Source organism: Parasteatoda tepidariorum, chromosome 1, assembly GCF_982258835.1.
Source record: "Parasteatoda tepidariorum strain Cologne lab strain chromosome 1, Ptep-v5.0, whole genome shotgun sequence".
In the NCBI taxonomy this organism is placed as follows: domain Eukaryota; kingdom Metazoa; phylum Arthropoda; class Arachnida; order Araneae; family Theridiidae; genus Parasteatoda; species Parasteatoda tepidariorum.
Window position 1 is genome coordinate 99,841,191 of NC_141755.1, and position 18,332 is coordinate 99,859,522.

General features: G+C 31.4%; 1 long non-coding RNA gene across 2 annotated transcripts in view; it reads right to left on the reverse strand.

Moving 5' to 3' along the window:
• Positions 1-18,332, reverse strand: part of LOC107451852 (uncharacterized) — a 204,140-nt gene that overhangs the window by 69,928 nt on the left and 115,880 nt on the right. For both annotated transcript variants that reach the window (XR_015428582.1, XR_015428583.1), the window contains exon 6: positions 1,816-1,887. This is a non-coding gene — a long non-coding RNA (uncharacterized LOC107451852). The remainder of the gene's footprint in view (positions 1-1,815; positions 1,888-18,332) is intronic.

Consider the following 18,332-nt stretch of genomic DNA (forward strand, 5'->3'; position numbering starts at 1 on the left):
TTCAGATAGATAATCACATAGGCGTTTGCAACAAAATGTTTTTGACCAAGAATGAGATCGAAAAAATATTAAAATAAGTAGCCAAAGTTAGCAAAAGATTCCACTTGTAGTGGATGACACGTTAAAATGGCGGTCTGATACTCTAAGCCTAAATCAATGGAACATCGAACTTCAAACACTCAAAAATGAGAAAATTGGCCATCCGGAGGCAAGAAAAGACTCACCTGGAATGCCTTGTGGGATTACAAGTTGAATTTAATTAACTTCGGGGTGAAAAAAATGGATATTTCTTTCTTTTAGAAGATGTTTTTGAGGACTCCATAGGAGTTGTTGTTTCGTTGGTGGGGATATAGATCAGCTTTTCCCTATGGTATACTACCATACAAATCTTGATGGTTACCATTGGCCTATGGTATACTGCCATACAAATTTCTATGGTTGCCATAGGCCAATGGTGATGTGCCATACAAATCCTTATGGTTTCCATTGGCGTATGGTATACTACCATAGAAATCCTTATGGTTACCATTGCTCTATGGTATACTGCCATACAAATTTCTATGGTTGCCATAGGAGAATGGTGACGTGCCATATAAATGCCATACAGGTCTCTATGGTTACCATTGGGCTATGGTATCTTGCCATACAAATTTCTATGGTAGCCATAGGCTTATGGGGTTTTGCCATACAAATCTCTATGGTAACCATAGGCGTATGGTATCTTGCCATATAAATTTCTATGGTAGCCATAGGCTTATGGGGTTGTGCCATACAAATCTCTATGGTAACCATAGTCGTATGGTATCTTGCCATACAAATTTCTATGGTAGCCATAGGTTGCCATAGATTACCATAGGCTTCTCTATGGCAAATTTTCCTAAGGGACACTTCGTAAGAGTAACCCCGAAGAAAACGCAATAAAGTTGCATTTCATATGATACTTTGAATATTCGATATACAGTGATGGAAAAACTACTTAAAATGAAAAATACTAAAAATAATTTAAATTTCATTACCACTAGAATATATTTTTTTACAAAGCGGAGCAAGTTAGCATCTCAGTCCAACCCATGATTCGTCTACCACTGAGGATATTTTATGTCATCAATTCGAATCAACCAGTCATCGCTGGGATTCGAACCCGTGACACCTCAATAGGAAGCGAAAGCTCTAACCCCTGAGCCACTACGACACTCTCTTCCCTCATTATCAAATTTTGAAACATAATATCACTTTTAATTCATTGCTGCTCAACTGCAAAAAGTGATCCATTTATGAAAAGCACATGCTTGAAAAAAAGCTATAGCACATGCTTAATATTTCTTTTCATTAAATTGCTGTGAGGGCTTTGCTAAGTTTAAACTTCAGATACATAATAATAATAGAATATTAATAATTAATAAATAATATATATAATAATTATTTATGATTATTATAATACGGCAGCCAAAACTATCTTGTCTTTTAAAAGTAAATCGTATTAATGAAACACTTATGCTACTAATTTTTTTTTCCTTGAAAAACTCTCCCTATGAAAGGGTGCTAGGCAAAAAATAGGTTAGAAAACGTAACATGAAACATTTCATATTTCCAAAAGTGATTATTTTGTAATGTAAATATCCACAAATAGTGGAAAAATTTGTTTAAAATAAAAGAATCTTTTAAGTAAAATAAGAATTTATTAATAAAATTTCGCTATTTCTGAATATAGTTTCTATTGAGGCAATTTTCATAACCTTGTTTTATTTTCTTAATAGCCTAAATTTCATTAATGCATTGTAAGAAAAAGAAATTCTCAAATTTAAAAACACTTACGCTGCTCGCCATGTTTCTCTTCATCTTGCTTCTTATTACTTCCTTAGCTACAACATGCCTCAACAAACATGCCTAAAACAAAAGAAGCAAACATAAGCCTATTTCGTATAAGAAAACAAATATTAGGGGGAGCAGAAAGCAATGTCGTTTCGGTGCATTAAATATACGTTAGTCTTAAAAACCAATTCATTTTTTTGCGATCCGTTTCGATTAATTTTCGATCCAGCATTGAAAGGCTGTTGCTAACGAGGGTAAATACATTATTGTTTAAAAATAAAATCTTGATAACAAATATCAAATGCGGATCGGTTTCTAGCGTTCATTTTATCCTCTATTTTTTAGCTTACCAAATTGTCTACTCCAGTATTGTAAGAGAATGTGACGTGTAATTGCATTTTCATATATGGATTAGTATGGAATACTTAGTATTTATCAAAGATTAATGATATTAGATATTAAACACGAATTTCTTAAATTAGAAGTGAAATTAGATTTAGTTTTTGGTTGTAAAACAAAACATATAAAAACATTTTAAATTATTGCCTTTCATTTTAATGAATTAAAATTTTAAATAAATTTTATGTTATTAATTAGCTATTTTAATAATACAAGTATTTGCAAGTGAAGAAATTAAAAGGTTCAAACATCTTAATCCCTTCTAATTCCATTATTTTTGATGGTTTTAGGGCTAAGAATCAAATTGTTATTAATATTTCTCAACTATAAACGACATTGAGTATTTCGAAATAATGTCCCCAAATTAAAAATAAAAATTAAACACAATAATATTCTGATAAATTTCTGATCATAAAAAATCTAAATATATTAGAGCAAATGAATTTTTTAATTTCATTTAATAAATATTTTAAATAAGGCTTTATGTTATTTCAGTGAAACCTCTCTGGAGCGACCACTCTGCTTCACACTAAAATGGTCTTTAATGAAGGTCGGTCGTTTTTGGTGTTACCACCATTGATTTCAAAATGTAATCGAAAGATACATGATTTTTTGGCAAACTATTTTAAATTTAGTTGCAGACGATTAAAACTAATCGATTAAAATTAAACGATTTTAATTTTAATTTTAGAAATGCCACTTCTGTAGGCATTTTGAAAACCGTATCGATGAATAAATCTTAGCTTCACTAAAAATGACTCTTAATTATGAGTAAAAAAAAAACAAATTTACCAATTATGAATGATAGAACTATTTTAAATAAACAATTATGTTTTTTTTTCGCATTTAATTTTATATCAGTAAAATTAGCCTCAGAAATTGAGAAAAATTTTGTTAGCTTAAAATACTTAGCTTTTGGTTTAACTTTTGTTTCCTAATTTGATTTTCAACTTTAAAAATAAATCATTCATAGCATCGTTTTTAGTGCATTTTGACTGCAACATGAGGTTGTCGATCGCTTTTAGAGATCGACAAAAAGAGATCTCTAAATAAAAGAGCCACTTAAAAATATTCTGAATACATTTGTTATCTTACTTATTTGTTTTATTAATATCTTTTGTTTTGATAATTTTATGTTTCCTTACTTGATCTTTTCAACATTTAGTGCAGGGGTTCTCCCGCTCACCGGGAAAGGTTTCAATGATCTCTCCTAAAGGTTTTGCTTCAACACAAAGACTACAGAAAAAAATTTCATGTTTCCCAAAAGTGGTCGTAAATAGAGGTGGTCACTACACCGAGGTTGTCTTTCCTGGAGGTTTCTTTGTATTTTGATGAATCTTATTATTAATTAAGCTATTATTTACAAAAACACAAGAGAGCTCAATTATTTAATGTTATTGATGGTTTTGGAAGCCATTTTCTCATGAAAGGTCATCTCTTATGTTATGGAATTTAACCATAAAATTAGCCCAATGAAAACTCAGAAGTGTAGTTGGGTATTGACTTATTATTTAAATATATTTCGGATTATAACAAAAAATGAATATATTGGAAAACAAACTATGTTTTACTTAATTAATATTTAAATGTTATATATTATTTTTATTGATGCTATCATTAATTATGCCAGTACTTACAAGAATACGAAACAACTGTTTAATGTAACAATTATTTAATGTTATTGATGGTTCCGGAACAGAGCGTCGAATGCTCAATAGCATCGCCCTGAATGAGATTCACTCATAATAGCGATCCTGAAAACATGAGTCATTTTATCCTGAAAATCTATCTCTCATGCAATTGAATCAAGTCATAAATTAAGCTTATTTAAAATAAAAAAGTTTATTTCTGGAAAATACAAATTGTCGTTTTTAGACAAGTCTCTGATTATAAAAAATCTAAATATATATTAGAGCAAAACAAATTATTTAATTTTATTCAATGAATATTTAAAGTAAGGTTTTATATTATAATGTTAAATTCAATTATGCCCAGTATTTACAAGCTTATAAAAACAGCGCAATTATTTAACATTATTGATGGTTCCGGAACAAAGTGTCGAATGCTCATTAGTATCGCACTGAATGAGATTCACTCATAATAGCCGATCCTGAAAACATAAGCCATTCTCCCATGAAAATTCATCGCTTATGCTCTAGAATGAAGCCATAAAATGAGCCCAATTAAAATCAAGAAGTTCATTTCGGGCGAACACTTCTCCTGATAAAAAAATATATAAAAAAAGCTGGTGGGGGGGAAGGGGGGAAATTCAATTAAATCTACTCTTGAGAGTGAGAAGTGGGGTAAGGGGGGGGGTAAGGAAAGAACCGCGAAACTTATAATACGCAAACAAATATTAACCGTTTTTAAAAAGCCTCTCACTTGGCAGTTAATCGCTGGCGATAGAATTTCTCCACCCTTGAGACACTGTAACCGTCATTTAAGTCAGACAAAGAGTTTTAATTAGGGCCTACATAACCCCGGTCGTTAATTTTAACACCTTCTACACCCTCCCACCGCCCATCTAAATAAATGGATTTCACAGTCGCAAAGATGGAGCATTAGCAACTTTTTTCTTTTCTTTTATTATTTGTTTCAATTAGTAAGTCCTTTTTTTTTTTATTTCTTCTTGTTTTTCTTCTTTTTTTTTACATCTCGACGATGTTTACTTCATTTTTCTCGCATTTTTGCTTTGTTTATTTTTAATTTTCGGTCAAAACTCTTTTTCGCCAATCCGTCTTTATTTCTTTTATTTATTTTTATTTTATTTAACTTTTCACTCTCCCCTCTGCCACCCTCATTTTTTAAAAAAGCATTTAAAAAAAAAAAAGAAGTTTTACAGTTTATTGTTTATCTGATAAGCGATGGACAAATATTTCACCTAATAGAGAAATTTTGCGTAGCGTTTGTCGTAACGCCAATCTTATTTTCAACCCATTATTCAATGCGATTTGTAGGAATATTTTCGCACATGCGCGTTGAAGTTCATAAAGCATTAGAATTAAAGAGAACCAAAATGCTTTGCAAAATCTCTCGAATGTATCACGTCATGATCAACTTATACTAATCATTGATAACTAGGCATCATAGCAGGGAGGTATACTTCTACATCACAATATTTTTAAAGGATCATGATAACGATATTTTAATGGTATCCTCACGATAACATCTATTACGATAACTAACAAATCTGCGATAATTATCGATTATTAAAAGGATGACGATGATTATAGAATTCCTTTATCAATAACCTTTACAACAAATCATCCAGAAGGTATAATTATGTGATCTTTTAAAATAAACTACTTTATGAAACATTTACTTGATTGTTTTTTATTCGTAAATATATGATTTTTTAAAGTATGTAAGGTATATTAATACATTTACAAAAAATTACAGAAATTTTGAATTTTATTGAAATAAATGAAATATTAACATACTCGTGTTAAATTAGAAGAAAAAAATCGAAAAATGTCTCGGGATATTAGATTTTAATTTTTTTTTCATTGCGCAATAATTGAGCTAAACGAACTTAATGATTAATGTAATAAAATCCAATTTCATATGACATACTATGTGTTGTGCGATTCAAAGAATCATGATTACGTGATGCAATTATGTAATCATGATTACGTGATGTAATTACAGAGAAATACATTTTATTACCAGTAATGCTTGTTTGCCAGTGATTTTTAAAAAAACCGAAAACTAAATATAATTGCGATATTAATTATAAGTGAATATTAAGTCACGTAAAAAAATTCCACTGAATTTGTTAATGGAAAGTATTTTCATCTTAATGGAAAGTGTTTCCATTTCAATTAAAGAAATTCAATTAAATTCCATATTAATTTATATGAAGAAAAAACTTATAACTTGATTGTAACCCTTTGCATTTTGTAGTTAATGCCAATTCTACATATACTATCTGTATTAAATCTATATTAAATCAATATCAAGCATTTAGTTTTTTTAAACTTACTAACTATCCTTTTAAAATGTAATTTGCTTCCCCAAGAGCGTCTCACTACTCATTTTATTATTTTATTTATATGCTAAAATTATTTTACTTAAAAACAAAAGTTAAAAATTAAAAACAATGTCAAGAAACCACCTTTTTAATGGCATTATTTATTCAAAAATTATATTTTTTTCAGTTTGAAGAAAGATTAAAATAAGTTCAATCAATTTTTTTTTTTTGTAACAAACGACTTTACACTAATATTTTCTAAGTTGCGAAATTTTCAGAAGCTAATTTTTATGTATAATATATAAAGAAAATAAAATAAAACATTAGCACTAAATTTTAATATAATTAAAAAAATATGCAAAAAAAAATAAGTAATAAAAAAAGTATTAATAATATTAAAAAAACGCTTTATTAAAAAAAAACGTTAACACTAAATTTTGTAGTGAAGTTTATAACAATATGATGAAAATAAATCAGCAACAATTATTTTAATATTTAAAATATAAGAACAAGTAAAGAAAATAATTTTATTACGCTTAAAGCAAAAAATTCCCAATAGAAAAAAAAACTTTTAAATTTTAATATCATTCTATTAAACAATTACCATTAGGAATATTTATCTAAATTGAGATAATTCAAATTGTACCCAAAGAACAGTACTTCAGGGCTAGGAATTATCTGCGTCTTGCAGCTCGATTGTAGTTGATTAATGTTAAATTGAAATGATAGAAAGAATTATAAAGGTTTATAGAACTATTTTATGTATTGTTAGTAAATAATTGTAATAATAAGTACTAAGAAAGAGAACCATATTCGTAACAAAAATGCGTTAAACATTTACCCAAAATCAATTTACGAGGGGAATAAGATAATTTGCCTATCTCAGCAAGATTTTTTTATTAAAAAAAAAAAACGGAGGAGAGAGGTTTTGATAGTAAAAAAAAAGGGCCCCACTAAAGGGCACCCCCCTCGGTAGCTACATAAAAAGGTGACCTTAAACATTTGGCCGGAAACTAAAGGGTTATCGTCCGCAACTTCCTCACCTGGAAAAGGGTTGGTTTTTTAGAAAAGTACATAGGTATTAACCCTTTTCTCCTTCCACATTTATGCATTAATTCGACATTCTATTATAAATGTAATACTTTATAAACTACTAGTTAACGCTAAAGAAGTAATTGCGAGCGTTTTCTTTTTTTTTATTTTTCTAAAAGGCACTAACAAATTAGTGATAATTATAAAATTATTTACTTTTAATTTAAATATTACAGTTTCAAAAGATAATAGTTCCACAAAAAAAAAGGTTCGATAACAATGTTTATGAATTTTAATAATAATATTAACCAAATACTTGTGGGATTGAAATTTAATCAAATAATAAAATTTAAAAAGTGTTAATGAAATTTAAAATTTTTGCTAATGAAATTTAAAAATTTAATTAACAAAAATGCAATTCCCCTGCATCAATGATAAGAAAACTTTTATCTTTGATGCAGATTTCTCTTTGAAGACAGCTATCCCAGTCAAAAAGAAGTCTTATCATTGACATAAATTTCATCTATTTCAAAAGAAAGGATTCATCACTGTCTGTACATCGATGTCTGTCAACAATCACATAGTCGCTTTGGAGAATGTCCAAAATATTTGTTATATCTGATTTGATATTAATTTATTCGTGGATATTATTATATATATTCGATATTTTAATATCTGCTGAGGACAGATTAGAAGAAACGTTCGGAGTACCGTTTAAATGTATACTGGGCAGCTGCACTTGACCTTAAAAAAGCATTGGTGTCGGGCATACCGGGCAAATTTATACCGGCCGGTAGCACTTAATTAGACCTGGTATATATTTCGGACATTTACCAAAGCAACTATGTGATTGTCAACATTTACTGGTAGAAGTCACCAACCACCAATTTCGGTCCTTCACAATAACATATATATATATATATATATATATAAGGCGTAACCCCTCCAAACATACATTAAAACTATGCCACTGTATTTATTTTAAAATAGGGTTGCTAAACACTCTTTGTATCTCTTATAAATATCTACAAATAGTACAGAAATACGCCTTCTTACTTTCAGATCAAAGCAAAAGAAAACTTTAAAAAAAAAATAATAACAGTAATTGAGCAAGCACAGGATACTAGGTTGGCAAAAATCCATTAGGTTAATACACACTTTATGGAGCCCCAAATTACAACAAATAATAAACATTAACTCCGAGGAAGGTTGAAATTGATCAGAAGGGTAACTAGCGCCACCTATCATATTTTGTAAGTTATTATTGTTCTGTCATTTTTCGAGAAGATTTTTAGATTTTGTGTACTGCGATATAGGTATTAGATTTATTTATTATTTTTTTTTGTAGGAAATCTGAATTAAATCGTCGCACGTGCGACGAATGGTTCACGAAGCTTCTATGTTTTCAATTTCCGGTCGGAAATCGTGCAATGATCTTTGCTGATGGTTTGCCATTTTCCCCCCCTAGTCTCTCCAACTCCCCCACCCCCCTTACTTTTGCCTGCATCTAAAAAATAATTAGATAATAAATATACATGACTTCTAGTAGTGATCACGTGATGCCAGGATATCGGAATCCGGATGCAAAATCCCGAAGTTGCTGGGATAGCTTTCCCTTAAATGAAGCGAATTCGATTTCCAAATTAAGTTTTTTAAGGAAAGGAAATTGAAAAACTGGTTAATATAATAACTGGTAAGTCTTTTACAGATGAACATGCAACTGAAATTATTCTTAGCATTCCCGGGAAAATGCAGATAAATTTGAATAAATATGTAGATATGTAGAATATGAAGATAAAATAGACAGTCAATTAAGCATATACATGGATAGATAAAATAACAAACCACCTACATTAAATTAGCCTTAGTTAAATGACCAAATGGAGCCTCGGCGGCTCAGATCATATTGCCCTCGTCTCCCAAAGAGACACCCGTGTTCGATTCCAAAAGATGGCTGATCGATAAGCTTCGACCACAGTGGACCATTTCCATGAAACACAAATATGGGTAATTTTGTCTGAAAGTCCTGAACGAAGGTTAGATTGTCCATATACTTAATCCAGGAGTTTCCTTGTCTTCCCTTAGGAAAATTTGCCATAGGTTTGCCATAAAAAATGCCATAGGATATTCCTATGGGGTTTTGCCTATGGCAAAAATTTTGCCATATACGTATGGCAGAATTTTGCCATACATGTATGGCAAATTTTTGCCATAGGCAAAACCCCATAGGAATATTCTATGGCATTTTTTTGAATGGCAAAATTTTGCCATAGGCAAAACCCCATAGGAATATCCTATGGCATTTTTTTGTATGGCAAAGTTTTGCCATAAGTGTATGGCAAAATTTTGCCATAGGCAAAACCCCATAGGAATATCCTATGGCATTTTTTTATATGGCAAATTTTTGCCATAAAACTAAGATGTGCTACAGTTTATGAAGAAATATTTTTCCATAGGTTATGGTATACCTTTGCCATACAGCTATGGCAACATTTCTCGTTGATATTTTACCATACGTCAAAAAATAATTACTTACAAGAATCTTTCGCAATGGATATTAAAAATGCAAAACTTAATAATTGTAGAATAAATATATATCCAGAAAGCTTTTTTTTAAATTTCTTTGATAAACTTCTCCTGTTTTACTTGCAGAATCCTTTTTGTATGCGGTTCTTATTCAAATAAATTTCAAACAGTTAGTACTAACCGCTAGAAAATGGGTCCTGTGGACGGAGCGAGTGGGGAAAATATTGGTTATGTTGATTAGGAACAAAATATATTGAGTACAGGCAACTAATATTTGTTAAAGCTGTAAAAACAAGAAAATAGAAAGTGGGTCCGGAGGTCGGAGCGAGTATAAAAAACGTTAATTTGATTGATTGGTATCATAATTAGTTAGATAAGCCTCAGATATTAGAGGAACCTAAAATAACGCGAAGCAAAATAACGGTCCGATGGTCGGAGCGAGTATGAAAATTCTTTAAATTTTAATATGTGATACTAAACTAAAAATTAAACAGACTACTAAAACAATAAAATACTATTAAAACTCAAAAGATAAAGAGTGGGGCCGGTGATCGAAGCGAAATTAGTTTAAAATAGATCAAACGGGACAAAAGCTGAATATGTAACGGTGCAACCAGTGGTGGCATGTGAACAAAATTTTATCCATAAAAAAGATGGTATTAGACTATGAAAATCTAAGAATAGAAAACAGGCTAAATTAGTTGATCCCCTACTAGTGAGGGATAAAAAAACTCAGAAAATTTATGTTGAGTTGTGTTAAGCACATTTAGAAAAGAGAACACAATATAGAAACATTGGTAAATACAAAACATGTTTAAGACATGATTAAAATTGGTGAAATTAATAATTGTTATTGACAAATTTACACTTGGTCAGGGATAGTAAATAAAAATTAATTGGGTATAGGGAATCACTATGACGAAAAAGTTGTAAACTTAAGGAAAGATTAAATTGTTAGAAGCATTTTTGGTTATAGCAGCAGATGCTATGGCCAGGGACTGTTCAGTTGATGATATTGAAGCAAAACAATTGTCAACCAGTAATCCAGCAAATCTAGTTAAGTGATGACCCTAAGCTATGTATAAACATGTAACAGAACATTGTACAAATATATGTGGATACTTAAGAAATATTAGTTGTAAAATAGTAAAACACAGAGACATGATAAAAAACAATTTAATGGCAAGCAAAAATTAAACACAAAAAATAAATATAAAGCCCTAACATATGTAAGATAATGTAAAAAAGCATTGCAAGAACCTAAGTGGAATTAAAATAAAAAACTAATGAGAATGTAAACGCTGATAAAAGTACCAGACAGCCGGAAATTAAAAAACTTAATAAATTCAGATAGATAATCGCATAGGCGTTTGCAATAAATTGTTTTTGACCAAGAATGAGATCGAAAAAATATTAAAATAAGTAGCCAAAGTTTGCGAAAGATTCCACTTGTAGTGGATGACACGTTAATATGGCGGTCTGATACTCTAAGCCTAAATCAATGGAACATCTGATTTTAAACACTCAAAAATGGAAAAATTGGCCACCCGGAGGCCGGAAAAGACTCACCAGGAATGCCTTGTGGGTTTACATGTTGAATTTAATTAACTTCGGGGTGAAATAATGGATATTTATTTCTTTTAGAAGATGTTTTTGAGGACTCCGTAGAAGTTGTTGTTTCGTTGGTGGAGATCTAGATCAACTTTTCTCTATGGTATACTGCCATACAAATCTTTAAGGTTACCATTGGCCTATAGTATACTGCCATACAAATTTCTGTGGTTGCCATAGGCCAATGGTGACGTGCCATACAAATCCTTATGGTTACCATTAGTCTATGGTATACTGCCATACAAATATTTATGGTAGCCATAAGCTTTTGGGGTTTTGCCATACAAATCTCTATGGTAACCATAGGCGTATGGTATCTTGCCATATAAATTTCTATGGTAGCCATAGGCTTATGGGGTTGTGCCATACAAATCTCTATGGTAGCCATAGGCTTATGGTGTTGTGCCATACAAATCTCTATGGTAACCATACGCGTATGGTATCTTGCCATACAAATTTCTATGGTAGCCATAGGTTGCCATAGATTACCATAGGCTTCTCTATGGCAAATTTTCCTAAGGGTTCAGGGTTGGGATCAAAATAAGGCCACAGAGTTGGACATTGATTAGTGAAAGCACAAAAATGATCGGTTGTACTGCGTCGTTTATAAAATAAAAAAATAGACTTAATAAATTGTTTTTTATAAAAAATAAAAAAAAAATGCTTCAAGAAGTCGTATAGTTAAACGATTCGTCCGATTTTATTCAAATTTTGTATTTTAACTTTGTATTAAAACCATGTAAAAGTTTGTATGCTTCACAATTTAAAACTTTTCCGCCTATTATCAAATAAAATAATAAATAATTATTAAAAATTATTTTTTTGAATGAAATCATCGTTAAATAAAGGAATTTCATATAATTGTGAGCAAAAATTTTTCGATTCACTTAAAAGATTATTTAGATATGGCATAATAGGCAAAAGGTAAAATTAACTTCAAAAAGGTCCAAGCTTTGGACCGCTCTCCTGATCAAACAAAGAACAAATAAGCTAGCTAGAGCACTCAAATCTCAAGTTGAGCTGTTTGCTTCATAACAATGCAAGTTTCAAGAGTTTCCTGACCACTGAAAGCAAATTTTAATGTCATTTATAACTAGATAGTCTATTTTCTAACTGCTACGGACAATATTTATTGCCATTTTTATCGCCAATTGAAATTAATCGTATGAAAAAAGACTTCTATCACTTTTCGATTAGCTAAAGTTCTCAAATTTTAACTAAATCTCTATGCTGGATGACAATGCAAGTTATAACCGTTTTCTGGTTGGAACAAGAGAAATTTATACCATTTCATTTCCGTAAAAAAAAATAATAAACCATCCGATAACTTTCTGTCTAGATAGAGTGTTTAAATTTTTACTGGACCTCTATGATTAGTGCTCTTACAAATTAAAATTGTTTTCTAAATTGTATAAACGAACTTCATCGCATCACCGATCGAAGTTTCGACCAATTTCACATCTAAAGAATCTAATAAACACTTAAAAAAAAATATTGAAAATAAAACAATGGTATTAAAAATTGCATTTTATAAATAAAAAGGGAGAAAATAATTTTGTTCATGCAAGGTCTTAAACAAAGAACGTACAAGGGTGCACCATTTTCGTAATAAACTTCTATTACCACCGAAAAATCCCTACACGTCTTTCAAAAGTGATGCATCCCATAATTTGTATCAGAAAAAAATAAAACTATTTAATTGGCTTGAGAAACACATTTATTTTTTAAGAGAAAAACTTTTTTGTTTCTTTACTCTACAATGTTTTTTGCTCTAAACGCTAATTTGAAAATTAATGTAGAAAAAAAAAAGAAGTAAAGAAAATGCATGTACAGCCGCCATTCATATCTGATTTCACGGATTACGTCACAAGCCATTATTAAAATAGCGTCTCAGTAATAATGTTAAAACAGCTGGTAAACACAGTTACGATTATCATTCTTCATCCCTTTAATTTTCGTCTAAAATTTATCTTCCTTTCAAACATTTCTCGTCTCTTATACAATCATCGAGACAAAAATGATGAAAAATCGATAAAGATACTCAAGAAACTTTTTTTTTCTCTTATAAATACAAAAGGTGACTTTGGATAAAAATTACATTGGAGGAGGAAAAATATAGCAGATACAAAAAAAAAATGACTTAATCTAAGATTGATAAGACATTGTATTCTGCTTTCTCGAAGTGAAGTATTAGAGAAAAGGAGTGGAGAGATAGGGTCATGTTGATGAAACTGATATAACTAGTACCAACAGTTTTTCACAAAGATGGAAAGTTTTAAACTTAAAAATCCAACAAAAAATACTCGCATTTTGTTTACTATTTAAATTTTCATAGTACTAATTCCTTCTTTCTTTACTGTATTATTTTGCCTTGAAGGAGTCTTCAATGAAGTTTGCAGGCATTTGTTTCAAGGATTTAAAATAAATGTTCGATATACTGGGTGCAATTTGACATACTCCCAGTAAACTGATCGTAAGGACACGGCTCCCAATACGAGAGTTGCTATTTATATTTCTGGCCTAATAATGAAAAAACAAATATGTAGGATCGAAATTGGTTTTATTGTTTTTCAAAATATTCTCCATGATGATCAATACACTTTTGCATGCGTTTGAACCAATTTTCAAAGCACTTTTTCCAGTCCGATTGAGGTAACTCCAAAACATGCGTTTTGAATGCATCAACCGCTTCTTCGGGGGTCGAAAATCGTTGTCCACGTAATTTATTTTTGATGTGTGGGAATAAGAAGAAGTCATTGGGTGCCGAATCAGGGCTGTACGGTGGATGACCCATCTGTTCGATCTTTCGCTCCGTCAGAAACGCCTTTGTTTGAGTCGATGTGTGAGAGCTCGCATTGCATGATGAAGAATGATTCGCCTGTTCTTCTGCTTTTTTCGAATTTCTCCGATGACTTCTGGCAAACAAATGGTCGTGTACCATTCAGAATTGACCATCCTGCGTTGCTCTAACGCCACTGTTGCCACATGACCATTAATGCCGAAGATACAGGCAATCATTTGCCTCGATGTGCTTCTTCCTCGAACAACTTTTGTTGGTTTTGCCTCGTCTTGGAAGACCCAAACAGTTGGTTGCTGTTTTGTTTCCGGCTCATATGCATAGATCCATGATTCGTCACCTGTGTAGATGTTATACACAACCTTTGATGTACCTTGAACGTATTTTTCCAACATTTCCTTGCACCAATCGACACGAGCCTTTTTTTGAGCGCTTGTCAGATTATGCGGGATCCAACGCGAACAAATTTTTTTTACGCTCAAATGTTGATGCAATATTTTATTGATGCTAGTCATACTAATGTCCAAAGACGCCTATATCTCACTGTATGTCACATGACGATCTTGCTTTATCAGTTCACGCACAGCATCGATCTTTTCTGGCACAACAACGGATTTTGGACGACCTGCACGGGATTCGTCCTGGATCGAACATCGACCACGATTAAATTCGTTATACTAATTTTTTACAGTGCTGTAGGATGGCGCTTTCTCGCTGAATAAAGAATTAAATTCATCGAAGCACTCTTGTCTTGACAATCCACGTCGAAAGTTATGAAAAATAATGGCACGAAAATGTTCACGATTCAATTCCAATTTTTGAAAGAGAAGAACTTTTCAATTTACTGTCAACAACACAAATGAAGCTATAATGCTAAATGCCTATAATGTCTGCTAAATTTATGTTTAAAAATATCACTTTCGATTAAAATCGTCTGCGGTCGCCTAGCAACACTTACTGTTGCCAAGGCCAGAAATATAAATAGCAACCCTCGTAAAACACCGAAGTCAAACATCACTGGCTGCTGTCAGTAAGCGGGTGGGTGACTACTTTGATCAGCCTACGTAGGGACCGAGGGTGCACTGTATCGGTCTTCGTTAAACTGCTCTGCCATAAAGTGCTCGACTTCGGGCGCAGGTCGTCGCGCCACCAAAGCAGGGGAGTCACCCCCGCTGCAGAGGATCAAAATTGTTATGGCATGTCTTCGAAAGGAGATGTTTCCCACACTGTCACCAATAGCCCATTGTGCAGCTCTATTGGGAAGTAAATTTTGAAAAAAACCTACCTATTTTACATTCGGATCAGTCAGATTCTTAAAGAACTCCAAACCAATGCTATTGTTTTAATTTTATTTTATAACCTTCGTTGAACAGCCGACCCAAATTGGGTTTACGACCACTACTAATGTTCAACTACGCAGCCTTGTAATTTTGAACCCAATCCAGAAGACAAGGGAACTCCCGGATCAAGTTTAGGGAGAAATTTTGTAATCGTGTAGGACTTTCTAATGGAACTAACCAGCATTTGCGTTACATGGAGAGGAAATCCACGACAACCTCCCACGGTTAGCCCGACGAAAAGGCGACTCTAACCCATGATTCGTCCACCACTCTACCACATGAGGATATAAGTCAGCATTGTGATCGGTGCAAAGCGGGATACGGAATTCGCATCGACCAGCCATCGCTAGGATTCGAACCCGATTCACCTGATTGGAAGGCGAACGCTCTATCCCCTGAGCCATAACGGCTCCAATTCTATAATTAAACAAAAAGGAATCACAAACGACGAAGTGTTACATGTAATTAGGTAACAAATTTCAAGCTCAAAGCTTTGATTTCGATTAGTTCTCTCAAAATCATTTCACAGTGACAAAATAAGAAGTTAAAAATGTTCAATCTACTAAGGTACCGTAAACCGGGGCGAGTCTACCCATCCAGGGGCGAGTCTACCCATTTTAGTTTTATTTAATTTTCACTATTTTAAATTGCAAATAAAAACATTTTTACCGACGGAGGACTTAGTTCAGACTCTAAGGAAGATGGCGCTGTAGTAGTTAGATCCGTTTTTATTTATTTTGTGTCTTTTTAACCGACCTGTTCAAACGTCTTTTGAGGGATTTGTATTGAAAATCAGCAAACTTTTAGTTGGTGCTCCGTAAGTATATTATTATTATTATTATTTTCACTTTGGTTAAGTGATAAACTTACCTAAGACCAAGATTACATTAATTTTATATGAAAAAAAAAAAAATAATGTAAGTTTTGCTGTTGTAAACAAAAAGCAGAATTCGCGGGGCGAGTCTACCCATTCGTATTTAGTTTTAATAAAGCATAATAATATAATTTAGAACTTTGTTTATATTAAAATAAGTCATTTTAAATGAATTTGAGTATATTATTTTAATTCTGCATTGATAAATTTATCATTAATAAGAAAATTTATAAGTTAAATATAAATGTAAATATAAAATATGTTTATTTTACCTATTTTTTAAATTTTTATATTACAAAATTAACTTTTTTTTATTTAATGCTAGTTAAATAAATTATTATTTATAAATTATTATTACCTCCCAAAAGAATGGGAAAAGGATTTTTCATGATTCCCAATGTTTGAATTTCGATTTTGTTAATAATCTTTAATTATTATTATTTATTAATTATTTAATTGTAAATTTATATTAATTTTAATTTATTTTTATCAACAATAATCAGAAAAAAATGTTATTTTATAATGTTAATGATTATAAAAACAAAACTGTGATCAAAATGTGATAATCGATCAAATACTCAATTTGTGTTATTTTATGAATAAAAAAATGGAATATATAATAAAGTTTTACTTCATAAATATCCTATATAGTAACTAAAATAACAATTTAATAGTAAAATTTAATTATTTACAATGTTAACATTCATTTTAGTAGAATGGGTAGACTCGCCCCATACGAGAGATTTGTCAGCAGTTCTATAAAAATATACAGTAACAGCGTAACTGTTAATATTTTCTAAAATCGATTTCGCAGCTTTAAAGAGGGATAAATAGCGATTCCGAAACACCTATTAAAAGCCTTTTTTTTTTTAATATTTACAAAAGTTTGACCACTTGAAAGTTGACAAACTGAAAAAATGGGTAAACTCGCCCCGGTTTACGGTATTGAAATAGTAAAAGCAATAGATGAAAAATGTAATTTAACACTAAATCCGTAATTTAATATAAATACATATGTATATCCTGTCTGTATATTAAGTAATTAAACCTAGTGATAATTAAATTCAAATTAACATCTTTCCATTTTTTTTTTTTAAATCTTTATTTTACTTAATGACACAGATATGGTCCACTGTTTAAATTTTCCCTACCCACTTCCATAAAAAGAAATAGAAATGTAAAATTTTTTTTTTTTTTTTTTTGTAACTTTTAGGACAGTCCCGATTATCAAAGTAAAAGAATCTAACGGATCTATTTTTGTATGCATGGTCGAACTTGCAAACTTGGAGCTGATTGGCGGTCGCCATGGTAACCTTCGAATGCAACACACAGATTGAATTCATGAGCTGACGTTTCGTGAAATATATCACTGGGAGCACTGATCGTAAGGAACAAGAAAAAAGAGCACTTATTTTGTACGTGAAAAAAAAAGAGAGCGAGCTTTGGATGAAGTAATTTAAAGAGAGAGGCTTCAGTAATTCGTTAAGTGAAAAGAATTATTTCTATTCAAATTCTTTTACTACCAGGAATCAATACTGCCTTCCTAATAGTAATCCGTTGTGGAATAAATGGTTTATTCAATTTTGCTGGATTCTATTCGTAAAATATCTCCTCACATTAATTGTAAAGTCTAATTACTAATATTGGATAGTTACTAAGGAACAAGCAGTGGTCGAAAATAACGCACTACAAGTAGTATGATTAAAAAAACAGTAGTTTGTAGCGATTCTTGGTAATTACTTTTTACGTTAGTTTAGCGTGTAAACAGGAACATTCGGCTTGCATCGATTACAGTGCTGTCGTCCTCAGTGGTAGACGGATCATGGGTTAAAGTCCCTTTGCAGTCTGGCTAACAGTGGGAGGTATTCGTGGTTTTCCTAACCGTGTAACGCAAATGCAGGCTAGTTCTATCAAAAAGTTCTCCACGAAGGCAAATTTCTCCCAATACTTGATCCAGGAGTTCACTTGTCT